The sequence below is a fragment of the Schistocerca serialis genome, chromosome 3 (genome assembly GCF_023864345.2).
Source record: "Schistocerca serialis cubense isolate TAMUIC-IGC-003099 chromosome 3, iqSchSeri2.2, whole genome shotgun sequence".
NCBI lineage: Eukaryota > Metazoa > Arthropoda > Insecta > Orthoptera > Acrididae > Schistocerca > Schistocerca serialis.
Genome location: NC_064640.1, coordinates 262,369,725 through 262,382,000, shown reverse-complemented (window position 1 = coordinate 262,382,000; position 12,276 = coordinate 262,369,725). Strand labels below are relative to the sequence as shown.

The window sequence follows — 12,276 nt, the reverse complement described above, 5'->3', positions numbered from 1 at the left end:
ACTGAAGCGCTGGTAGTCGCGTAAAATATCACTGAAGTGCTCGCGCCAATAGATAGCTAGTTTGCGTTAGATGTGAGGTGGATATCTCGCAGGAAAAGATTGTCTGCTTTCTTGACGTCGGAAGGAGTGAGTCAACGAAATGTAGAGAGCATTTCGTCTCCGATTCGGAATCCTATCACTAATTACGAAAAGCGTAAGCTATTGGTTTAAGGTTTAAAGAATTTTAACAAATGGCTCTGAGCACTATGGGACTTAACTTCTGAGGTCATCAGTCTCCTAGAACTTAGAACTACTTAAACCTAACTAACCTAAGGACAGCACACACATCCATGCCCGAGGCAGGATTCGAACCTGCGACCGTAGCGGTCGTGCGGCTCCAGGCTGTAGCGCCTAGAACCGCTCGGCCACTCGGGCCGGCGGAATTTTAACAGACTGAATGTTTCCGCAAAGGACGAACCACTTGTGTCAGATGAGGATATGAAGCAAATTATATGTTTCGTGCATAGTCCAAGTAAGGCAATCAATGGAGCCAATTGAGAACGAGGAGTACCTCAGCCAACTGTATGGCGAGTTTCGAGAAGCCGTTTGCTGTACAAGGCCTACCACATACAATTAGTTCAGCCTCATGTTCAAAAATAGTATTGAATTTTGTAGCGACATTGTAAGAAAACTGAAGGATGAAACGTTTCTCCTGCATTTGATTTTAAATATGGAAGCGACTCTTTTCCTCAGTGAAAGGTCACTATGCACAGTGTTTGCATACGGAGCCTGCAAACCCTCCTGATACACTGCAGCATGAAAGTGGCTAAGCGAAGCTAAGTGTGTTTTGTCCCTGATCCCAAAACAAAGTTTATGAGCCATTCTTCTTTCAGAGGAAACTACTAGCGAAATAATACATATGCACTTGTCGGAAAAATCGCTTTTAGTTCAGCTTACTGAAGACTGACAGTAAATCATTTTTCAAAGTATGCTGATTCGCCCCATTGGTCTTGTAATGTCCGAGCATTTTAGAATCGATTCCTCCCTCAACGATGGCTAGGCCGCATGGGGAAAGAAGACCTGGCTCATATGTTCTGGCTGCCGGGAGCTCCTGATCTGACGCCGCGTGACTTTTTTTCGTGGGGCTTTGTAAAAGAACCCGTTTACATTCCACCTCTAGCAACAACTCTGATCGAGTAGTGGAAATTTATCCCAAGTACGGTGAACTCATTGGCACAAGAGATGATACTTCGCATGTGGGACGAGTACGGCTACTGCTAAGAGGGAAACAAATTGAGCATGTATAACTTGTGTTTGTAAACTGTAAGACTTCCTGTTTTCATATATACAGGGTGTCTCAGACCATTGGAGACAAACTGAAACAGCTGATAGTGGGTCCACAAGAAATTTTATTGAGATAGGGAACCAATGGTAGAAATGCATAATTATTTTGTTATGGACATGCACAGCGTACACTGCATGACAACAACGTAGCTCATAGTAACGGTAAAAAGCGACGACCGCCAGTCTCAATGCATGTATTGCAACGCATCAGCCGTTTTGCCGCAATCTGGCAAAGAACCCAGGCGTCTGTTGTACACGGAACAGGCAGCGGGGTATGAACACCGTACACCTATGACCACTAAACAGACGTACTGTACTCAACGTAGCTCACAGCACGTGTGACATGTGACGACCGCCTGTATCGCACCGGCGTATTAACTTGCGCCGTACACACAGCACTATCCCTGGCGTCAACTGTCCGTTGCACCAGACAGCTTGTGATATGTCCATGGCGAGATGCGTTACTGTTACAGTGCATGACGCGGAGTGAAAGACGGAACATTACTCGTCACGAGCGTTGGCAGACATGCATTTAATGCACGATGCGACAGGATGTAGTGCCTGTAAGGCAGCACGAATGGACAGAGAATGCTTTCCCAACAGGCATCATTCTAAATGGAAGAAGTTCATCTTAGTGGATACCAACTTACGAGGGACGAGGTCGTCACGTCACAGAGAGCCGGCCAAGGTTCCAGCCAAAGACATGTCTGAACACTGGACTTTGAGGAGACGGTGTTGGATCTTGTGGCTGACAACCCAGCAACAAGCACCTGTTGCCCATGAAACGCAGGATACAGTGTGGAAGTACTGGCGGAACAGGTATTACAACTACGTCGTAAAGAACGTATGGAAGCACCGGAGTCAACGGATTTTCAGCCTCCTTTTCACTTCTGTCAGTGGATCGTCCACCGCAGTGCTGTAGTGCCGAACTTCGTACAGTTCGTGTTGTTCACGGATGGTGTTTTTAAAAGCCACAACAGCCATGTCTGAAGTGAGGACAATTCTCACGCCAACCACAGTGATGGGTCAAAGCATGGGTGTGCTGCACGTTACCTGGTGTTCCTGCGAGTTGTACTGCCACAGTTCTTGGAGACTGAACCCCCTGTTGTCCGCGAAATGATGTGGGTTCAACACGACGCTGCAGTAGCCCACTTCAATGTTAATGCCCGTGAGCAACTGAACAACATGTACCCTTAACGCTGGATCGGAAGGGGAGGTTCTGTCTCATCGTCAGCGCGATCACCAGATCTCACATCTCTCGACTTTTTCCCCTGCGGTTACGTCAAGACGTTAGTGTATGAAACCTCAATATAAACGGATGAATACCTGCTTGCTAGGGTCCAAGCTGCCTGTCTCCTGGTGCAGCAGACACCAGCAATCTTTGAGAGCGTGCAGGCAGCAGAACTTCATGCGCCGTTGCCATGCATGCACTGAGACTGGTCGTCATCACTTCGAACAATTACTGTGAGCTACGCTGCTGTTGTGCGGTGTACGCTCCATATGTCCATAACAGAACAAATATACATTTCTGACCATTAGATCCCTATCTCAATCTAATCGGTTGTGGACTCACTATCACCTGTTTCAATTTGACCAAAAGTTTGAGACACACTGTATATAGATTATTCATACCCAATTTACATGTCATGAAATAAAAATTAATGAAATTGGCTCCATCGTTATGAACAACCATGTACCGTCACTCTGGTCGTTATAGGAATGGAATAGAGTAGGGGAATAATATTCTTACCCATAGTAAACTTCTTTTATTTAGATTCGAGGAAATCAAAACTACACAACATTTGAATTTTTTTCCGCTTGAGGAGAGTGAACAAAAAACAGTGTCCTCATTCACACAACTGTAAACACAAATACAGCCAACACTTTCTACAGCTACATCTACATCTATACTTCGCGAGCCACTTCATGGTGTGTGGCGGAGGATATTTTGTGTACAACTGTCACTCCACTCCTTCCCTGTTACAGATATTCATTTATTGTGCTCGAGAAGAACAACTCTTGGTAAACCTCCATGTCAGCTAGAATCACTCTAACTTTTCCTTCATCGTCTTTTCACGAGATATACGTAGGAGGAAGCAATAACTGGTTGCTTCTTCTAGGGACGTATGCTCTCGGATTTTAACAATGAACCACAAGGTGGTGAACAACGCCTCTCTCTTAGCGTCTGCCACTGTAATTGGATGAGAATCTCCATCACTCTTTGATACTTCCTGAACAAATCTGTGACAAAAATGTGCTGCTCTACTTTGGATTTTCTCTACTTCCTTCATTAATCCTATTTGGTACGGCTCTCAGACTGACTACCAGTATTCAAGTATCGGTTGAACGAGGGTTTTGTAAATTGTCTCCTTCGTGAGTGGACTACACTCTTGAAGATCCTTCCAATGAATGAATGCCGTCACTTCGAGTTTTATGTAGTCATTGCACTCTAAACCGTACGCATTCTGCGGATGTCCGATGGCGGTGCATTTGGTCGCAGCTATATCGTGGTAGCTGAAGCGTGTTGCCACTGGGCTTCTAATCTGCTACTTTTTCAAGAATACGCTGTGAGTACATCAGTCCGGGGAAACCGTCCAGAACTAACTTCTGCAGGAAAAAACGTCTTGATGAAAGAGATTGGCGTAGACATGCACCAAATCATTCGGCAGTGCAGTGCAGGACGATAACTAGTGAGCCACTGTACCACCTCACACCTGTAGCTCTGCTCACAGCACGTCACAGGACCCACAGATTAATTATGCGCTTGAACACAGACATCAATGGGCGCTTTCATGGTGGGAAAAGGTCACCTTGACTTATTACTCCCGGTATTCGGTTATACGCACTGAAATCGGTGTCAGTAATTCGAGAATTTCATTAGATGTCATACGCAACAAGAGAGATGTTGTGCATCACGGGGGGGTTGTTGAAATTTCGAGAGCTAACGCCCTGAGAAGAGTGGGGTAACGCACGACTCTCAGCCACATATGTCTCGCGAAATGATCACGAAGGGAAAACTAGAGAAATTAGTTGTCACGCGAAGCTATACCGACAGCCTTCTTGGTATGCGCCATTTATGATTGGAACAGGAAGCCCCCTCCCCCCCCCCCCCGCCCCCTCGCCCGCCTCCTCCCCTCTTACTTGTCTGAGTAATTGAAGTGTTCGCTCAAGTTTTACGGCAATCAGACGAGTGAAATGAATCGTCATATCAGATACACAGGCGGACACTAAATTGATCCTTTTCCATAAACCTATCTGTACACTGCATGTTATTGAGGGTGAACAAGAACTCCACCGTCAAACTTTCAGAGGCTGCAAGGGATAACTTCTGAGTATTTTCGTATAATGGATCCACAGTCTTCTCACGAAATTCCTATCACCAACTTTCTCCTCCGAATGCGAAAACATTTTGTTGACACCGACCTACATATGGGGAAACGATCACCACTATAAAATAAGGGAAATCAGAGCTCGTACGGAAAGATAGAGGTGTTTGTTCTGCCCGCGCGCTATACGAGATTGGAATAATAGAGAATTGTGAAGGTGGTTCGATGAACCCTCTGCCAGGCGCTTAAAAGTAATTTGCAAGGTATCCATGTAGATGTAAAAGTTTATCTCGGCGTCAGTTGTCCGTGCCGGTTCATGTGGCTGCTGGCAGGGTCCTATGTATTGTAGCTAGCTCACCGGCTCGCAGGTTTATGCTTTTTCAGCCCTCCTATTTCGCACCCTCCTGTGGCGTGATCACGGGAAGGTAGAGGGGGACGGTGTGCAACATTGACACTAGTGTGAACAAAACGGCAAAGTGTCACACTAAGACCTCCCCAGTTCGTTAACACCCTTGGTGCTACCCACACATCTTTGCTGAACACTTTAAAAATATAAATGTTCAGAGACTTCGACACATGTAATAACAAAGACACAAATATAAACAGAAAAATAAATTGCGGCTATGGAACTGTTATTTCCAGAAAATATCATTGCTAAACTGATTTTTGAGGCAATCTGACATCACAACAAGTGATGGCTTAAAATGTTATACAAATTGCGATGAAGAAACAAAAATTGGCAGGAGGATAAACAGTCACAAAGTACATTACCATACAACATGACGATTCAAGGATTCCACTCCTTTATGCACCAACCAGGGGTTCAGGTCTTGAAACTGCTTGGAATTTTGCTACCATAGACATTGAAGAAAGTTTATACAACGTGTTAGAAAGTAGAATGCCAAAACAGATACAAAATGTTGTCTTCATAACAGGAGATAATTCTAAGCGTTTTTTCCAGAAATCAGGTTTTCTCGGCGGAAAACGAATAGGTGGTTCTCTGGGAGTCAGGCAACCCATACTACTGCCGGGCAAGTCGTGAGAACTGATATTCTGTCAGCCCAAACCAGTATGTCAGTTACATATCATATGCAGCAACATATGACCTAACATACACCAAACGCAAATTCATATTGACCTCTATTATTCACTGCAAACTTTCCGAAATTCACAATACATATGATTATTAACTAAATTATAGGCAGTTCATCACGAAGCTGACGAAAGAAGCTACAAGCTATGCAAGAATCAAATTTGTTTGCCAAATAGTTTCTTTGTTTGAGAAAAACTGCCGTTCATGGAGCCAAGCCAGCAAGCTACACTATGTGATCAAAAGCATCCGGACACCCCCAAAAACATACGTTTTTCATATTAGGTGCATTGTGGTGCCACCTACTGCCAGGCACTCCATATCAGCGATCTCAGTAGTCATTAGACATCGTGAAAGAGCAGAATGGCACGCTCCGCGGAACTCACGGACTTCGAACGTGGTCAGGTGACTGGGTGGCACTTGTGCCATACGTCTGCACGAGAGATTTCCACACTCCAAAATATGCCTAGGCCCACTGTTTCCGATCTCATAGTGAAGTGTGAAACGTGAAGGGACACGTACAGCACGCCGCGAGGGATTAGCCGAGCGGTCTGAGGCGCTGCAGTCATCGACTGTGAGGCTGGTCCCGGCGGAGGTTCGAGTCCTCCCTCCGGCATGGGTGGGTGTGTTTGTCCTTAGGATAATTTAGGTTAAGTAGTGTATAAGCTTAGGGACTGATGACCTTAGCAGTTAAGTCCCATAAGATTTAACACACATTTGAACATTTTTGAACGTACAGCACAAAAGCTTCCAGGCCGACCTCGTCTGTTGACTGACGACCGTTGAAGAGCGTTATAATGTGTAATAAGCAGACGTCTATCCAGACCATCACACAGGAATTCCAAACTGCATCAGGATCCACTGCAAGTACTATGACAGTTAGGCGGGAGGCAAGAAATCTTGGATTTCATGCTCGAGCGGCTGCTGATAAGCCACACATCAGGCCGGTAAATGCCAAATGACACCTCGCTTTGTGTAAAGAGCGTAAACATTGGACGATTGAACAGTGGAAAAACGTTGTATAGAGTGACGAATCACGGTACACAATGTGACGATCCGATGGCAGGTTAGGGGTATGGTGAATTCCCGGTGAACGTCATCTGCCAACGTATGTAGTGCCAACAGTAAAATTCGGAGGCGGTGGTGTTATGGTGTGGTCGTGTTTCTCATGGAAAGGGCTTGCACCCCTTGTTGTTTTGCGTGGCACTATCACAGTACAGGCCTACATTGCTGTTTTAAGCACCTTCTTGCTTCTCGCTGTTGAAGAGCAATTCGGGGATGGCGATTGCTTCTTTCAACACAATCAAGCACCTGTTCATAGTGCACGGCCTGTGGAGGAGTGCTTACACGACAATAACATCCCTGTATGGACTGGCCTGCACAGAGTCGTCACCTGAATCCTATAGAACACCTTAGGGATGTTTTGGAACGCCGACTTCGTGCCAGGCTTCACCGACCGACATCAATACCTCTCCTCAGTGCAACACTCCGTGAAGAATGGGCTGTAATTTCCCAAGAAACCTTCCAGCACCTGATTGAACATATGCCTGATATAGTGGAAGCTGTCATCAAGGCTAATGGTGGGCCAACACCATACTGAATTCCGGCATTACCGATGGAGGGCGCCACGAACTTGTAAGACATTTTCAGCCTGGTGTCCTGATACTTTTGATCACATAGTGTAGCTACAGCGCTGGATCATACACCGCGTGAGAGGTTCAGCATGCGAGGCAACCATCACCCCTACCCGCTAGCCAGCAGCCATGCGGATAATCTTACTCCGTGTGCGACGGGCTTTAGTCCTGGGTATTGTGCATTAATGTATTGCCTTATTGCGTGAAAAAAGGAGCTGGTGCACCACCTCATTTGTGGCTGTTTCAACTAACAGAACGATGCTAATTAACAGACTGGCACACCGCCACGGGACACAAGCAGAAGAACAAATGAAATCGAGAAGTAGCCTTTGAAATCTGTTGCTATTCAATGGATACATTATCTGGGACAACAGACACGAAGGTAGTGTGGGCTACTTAAATCCCAGTCTACCAACTTATATGTCGAGTGATGTAGTGAAGTAGCTAAGACGCTGAACTCGCATTCGGGAGGACCATGGTTCAAAACCTCTTAAGCCATCCACGTTTAGGTTTTCTTCAGTTTTCCTGAATAACTCAACGCAAATGCTTTTTATTATCCTAAAAAATTTTATTTATATGTAAACAGTGATTCCACCGCTTTCAAAAGTGGCGACTATTTTTGTTACTTTCTTTATATACTGCACCGTAACAAGTAGTGCAAATTTGCTTCCGGCCAGGGGCTACAGACTACCAAATAATTTAAAAGTGTAGCCACTTTCTCATGCATGGAGGCTAATCTTATTGTGTGGTAACGTGCCCTATGTACAACTGTTTGTGCCACAAGTTCCGTTGTTTCATCACAGGCAGTTTCCAATTTATTGATGAATCACACATTTCAGTACTTTTCAGGCCAAATAGTTTCCTCGAACAACACTTAAGACCCTATGTTGTATAAACTTTTCCCCAAATGCGAGGGTTGGAACTTAAATAGTGGCAACTATTTATTCACGACCGATACAAAAGAGTTACATGTTTGCACCTGTTACTGTCCTTCAAAGTAGTCACCAGCGTTGTGTAGAATCCGTTGCCAGTGATGTGGAAGGCGTAGTATACCGGCAGCAGAGCCTGTTCTGTTGAAGGTGCGAATGGAGCGGTTATGGTGATTCTCGTGTACGACTGTGATGGTGTTAAGCTAACGCATTACGTTCCTCCACGGCAGACCGTTAATCCACAGTATTACTGTTCGTTTTTGGAGCATCACCTGCGACCAGGTTTGCGATACAAGCGCCGAAACTTTCTGCGCAAACCACCCATCATTTTGCACGACAATCAATACGCGGGCGCATACAGCGCAAGCTGTGGCTCCTCTGTTCGCTCGATGGGACTGGGAAGTACTGCACCATCCACCATACTCCCCGGACTTAAGTCCTTTTGACTTTTATTTGAGTCCGAAGATGAAGGAACCACTTCGTGGCATTCGCTTCAGAACTATTCCAGAGATTCGACAGGCAGTAGACCGCTCCATATGCACCATCAACAGAACAGGCTCTGCTAACGGTATACTACGCCTTCCACATCGCTGGCAACGGGTTCTACACAACGCTGGTGACTACTTTGAAGGACAGTAACAGGTGCAAACATGTAATTCTTTTGTATCGGTTGTGAATAAATAGTTGCCACTATTTAAGTTCCAATCCTCGTATTTTACCCAAGGAATCAGCCTACTCCAGGTCACCATAAAATGATGAATGGCTATGGGTGATTCGTCGAAGTTGCTTATCTCAGATGTTGCTATAATTGTTTTAGATGCCATAATTCTCTTCTCGCCCAAATGAATTGTAAGAATATCTTCACTAAACGGCGTAAAGAGACTTGCCATAGCTATATCAGTTACATAGATATCGAAATCAATTTTGCTTTTAAAATGCAACTACAATAATTACTGCTGTTAGTATCAAATATTTATCTCTTTAGAATATCAAATCAATTGCTACCTCATGTGGGAGCTTATGTTATCGTATGGAACTGGCGCTTTAGGTCATGGGGTGATTCAGTTTTAGATGCCAGGAGAGTGTAATTACAAATTCGGAATAGTTGAAAAAGTTTAATTTAATAATGATCATAATTACACTTGGCTACATCTAGGTGGAACGGTACACAAACCGGAAGGCAAAGGACGTGATATATAAGAACGATTTTAAAAAAAATTAACACTACGATCAAGCCTTGAGGACCACTCCCTGGTGACTGATAACCGAGTCATCCTCGGCCTTATCGCGTCGCTGGATGCGGTATGGAGGGGCATGTAGTCAGCACAACGCTCTACGAGCCGTTTTCAGCGTCATGATCCTTAAAACAGCTCATTGTTATTCATGTAGCATCTCAGTTGGCTCCACGATGCTGCGTGCGCCCTAGTGCAGTCCTCCCACCAAGGGCAACTCACTAGCATTTCTGGGAATGAAATCTTGGCCCTAAGGATAATACACAAGTTACCTACAACAGTTTTGCTCTTGTTTCTGGCCGGCCGCGGTGGCTGAGCGGTTCTAGGTGTTTCAGTCCGGAACCACGCAGCTGCTATCGTCGCAGGTTCGAATCCTGCCTCGGGCATGGATGTGTGTGATGTCCTTAGATTAGTTAGGTTTAAGTAGTTCTAAGTCTAAGGGACTGATGACCTCAGAAGTTAAGTCCCATAGTGCTTAGAGCCTTTTTTTTCTTGTTTCTGCCAGGGCCTTGAAAGAAAGGTGGGCACTACAAATTTAATGGAAATAACAGGAAACCGAGGTGTAAGGATTGTTAAATAATAGCTTCGGATGAACAAAAAAGTAACATGAGTTTAATTTCGAGATAGATATTTTCATTGTAAAATTAAATCACAAAGAACAGCAGGAAATCACAAAACAAAGTGGTCATGAATACTTCCGTGAAATTACATTTTTGTTAATAAGTGTATGAAATATCCACCGTCTACTACAGTACCCGTTTGAAATCGCTGTTGCAAGGACTTTCGGACAGACTGACGCTATTAAGACGATATTGTTGCATATGCAACAACAATGCGATATTTTAAATATTGGGTGGTTGGAACCTGTGCATAGCCTCCATCTTTGAGCCTACACAAGAGTAAAACGCGTAATAGCGTCGCATGAGGTTCAAAAATGGTTCAAATGGCTCTGAGCACTATGGGACTTAACATCTAGGGTCATCAGTCCCCTAGAACTTAGAACTACCTAAACCTAACTAACCTAAGGACATCACACAACACCCAGTCATCGCGAGACAGGGAAAATCCCTGACCCCGCCGGGAATCGAACCCGGGAACCCGGGCGTGGGAAGCGAGAACGCTACCGCACGACCACGAGCTGCGGATTCGCATGAGGTGACTGTGAACAAAAACTGATTCATCAACGAGCTGAGTGAGCACTTTTCTAACCACATGAGATTAGTGAACCGGGCACTCATTGCGACGGTGCCACATACATCTACGTACCTCAAGTGGTACTTTCTCTAGGAGAGTAGGTTGCATTTTGGTGACAGTCTGTGTCTGTTAAATAGGTTTGGGAGTTTCCACATCTGATTCAACACGACATCGAAGCTTACTTGAGAAGGCTCTGAACGTCACACCTCCTTCAGTGAAGGTAGGAAAAAAATGTAGGCTCCAGTAATCCGACATCAAATGTTCACACTCCACTGCCACGTTCAGTTTGCCTGAGCCAGTGCTGATTCTTAGCTATCTAAGAATGTATATTTCTTACTTTCAGCTTTCCCGATTTGTAAAGGTTGCATCATCGGTAAAAATTATTTGGAGAAAGAACTTATTGTCGTTTTGCTGCATCAGAGGCGAACGACGCAATTTCATGTATCTACTGTAGTTTCCTAGTTAATCTGCTATCTAAATGGCACATGATACGGATGGAAGCTGTTTGCTCGCTAAATGCGAACTCCGCCTGACTGACTTAATCCACAGGCATACGCAATTCCTCGGAGATAACATGTGGTTTATGAACAACAGACGCCAGATCATGTACTTCGTTCGCTCCACTCATTTTAGATTTGTCCCTTACCCTCTGCGTGACATTCCAGTAGCCTCCCAAAAACAGCTTCGTGCACATTCGCTGAATTATCGTTCTTGTTGGACAACCTCTGTTAGAATACTTTTGTATGAGCAGCTCAGCTGTTCTCTTTGCGTTTTTTCTTCTTTCTCCGCAAATAAACAAGTCATCTAATGTCTTCTAAAAGATTTTTTTTTCAGACATAACCAACACTAGTGAAACGTAATCTGAAACAAAAGGAAGAATGAAACGTAGGGTGTTGTTGGCTGGGTGACCACCTATCCCTTTGCTTGCGGTGCACGGGAGTTGTGTCTTATTGGCAGGTCTGTCTGTTGGGTGTAGGTGACTGTAATGACTGTACGTATTGCGCGTTGGCATGTTTGAGTTGTATGAGGGTAAGAGAAGGAGGAAAGCTGATAGCCACCTGTTCTCGCGTAGCACTTAACGCGAAACTTAACGTTCCCATCCTGTGGACTATTAACAGTGTCACATGTCCTAAATCCGTAAGACATGGCGGAGAGGTTTGGATTTAATCCAGGAATTGGCACAAAGCTAATGATTAACAACTTTACACAAACACTGATCCTCCTCTTGCCCTTAAATACAGCCGATGAAAATTTCTGCCACTACCAGGATTCGAACCACTTAGATCTGAATAGTTCTTTGTTGAATTTCTTCGGACGTCCCATGACACCCGCTGAAGTTCATTGTCGATCCATTCACTCAGTTTTTTTATTACAGAGGGCAGCTAACCCTCTGACCGAATACGCTGAGCTACCGTGCCGGCTGTCTCGATTACGAAGGGAGATTACAGATGAACTGTACAGACAGAATTGAAAGCTAAATCCCCTCTGTGTTCCTTTTACACAAGCATCACGGCTGCGTAACACTGTGTCCTCCTTATCCGTCCTAGT

General features: G+C 44.8%; 1 non-coding gene across 1 annotated transcript; it reads right to left on the bottom strand.

Moving 5' to 3' along the window:
* Positions 1-330: 330 nt before the first annotated feature.
* On the bottom strand, positions 331-414 carry Trnas-gga (transfer RNA serine (anticodon GGA)). Its single transcript is given in 2 exon segments — positions 331-365; positions 375-414. It is a non-coding gene; the product is annotated as a tRNA-Ser (tRNA).
* Between the last annotated feature and the right edge of the window lie 11,862 nt (positions 415-12,276).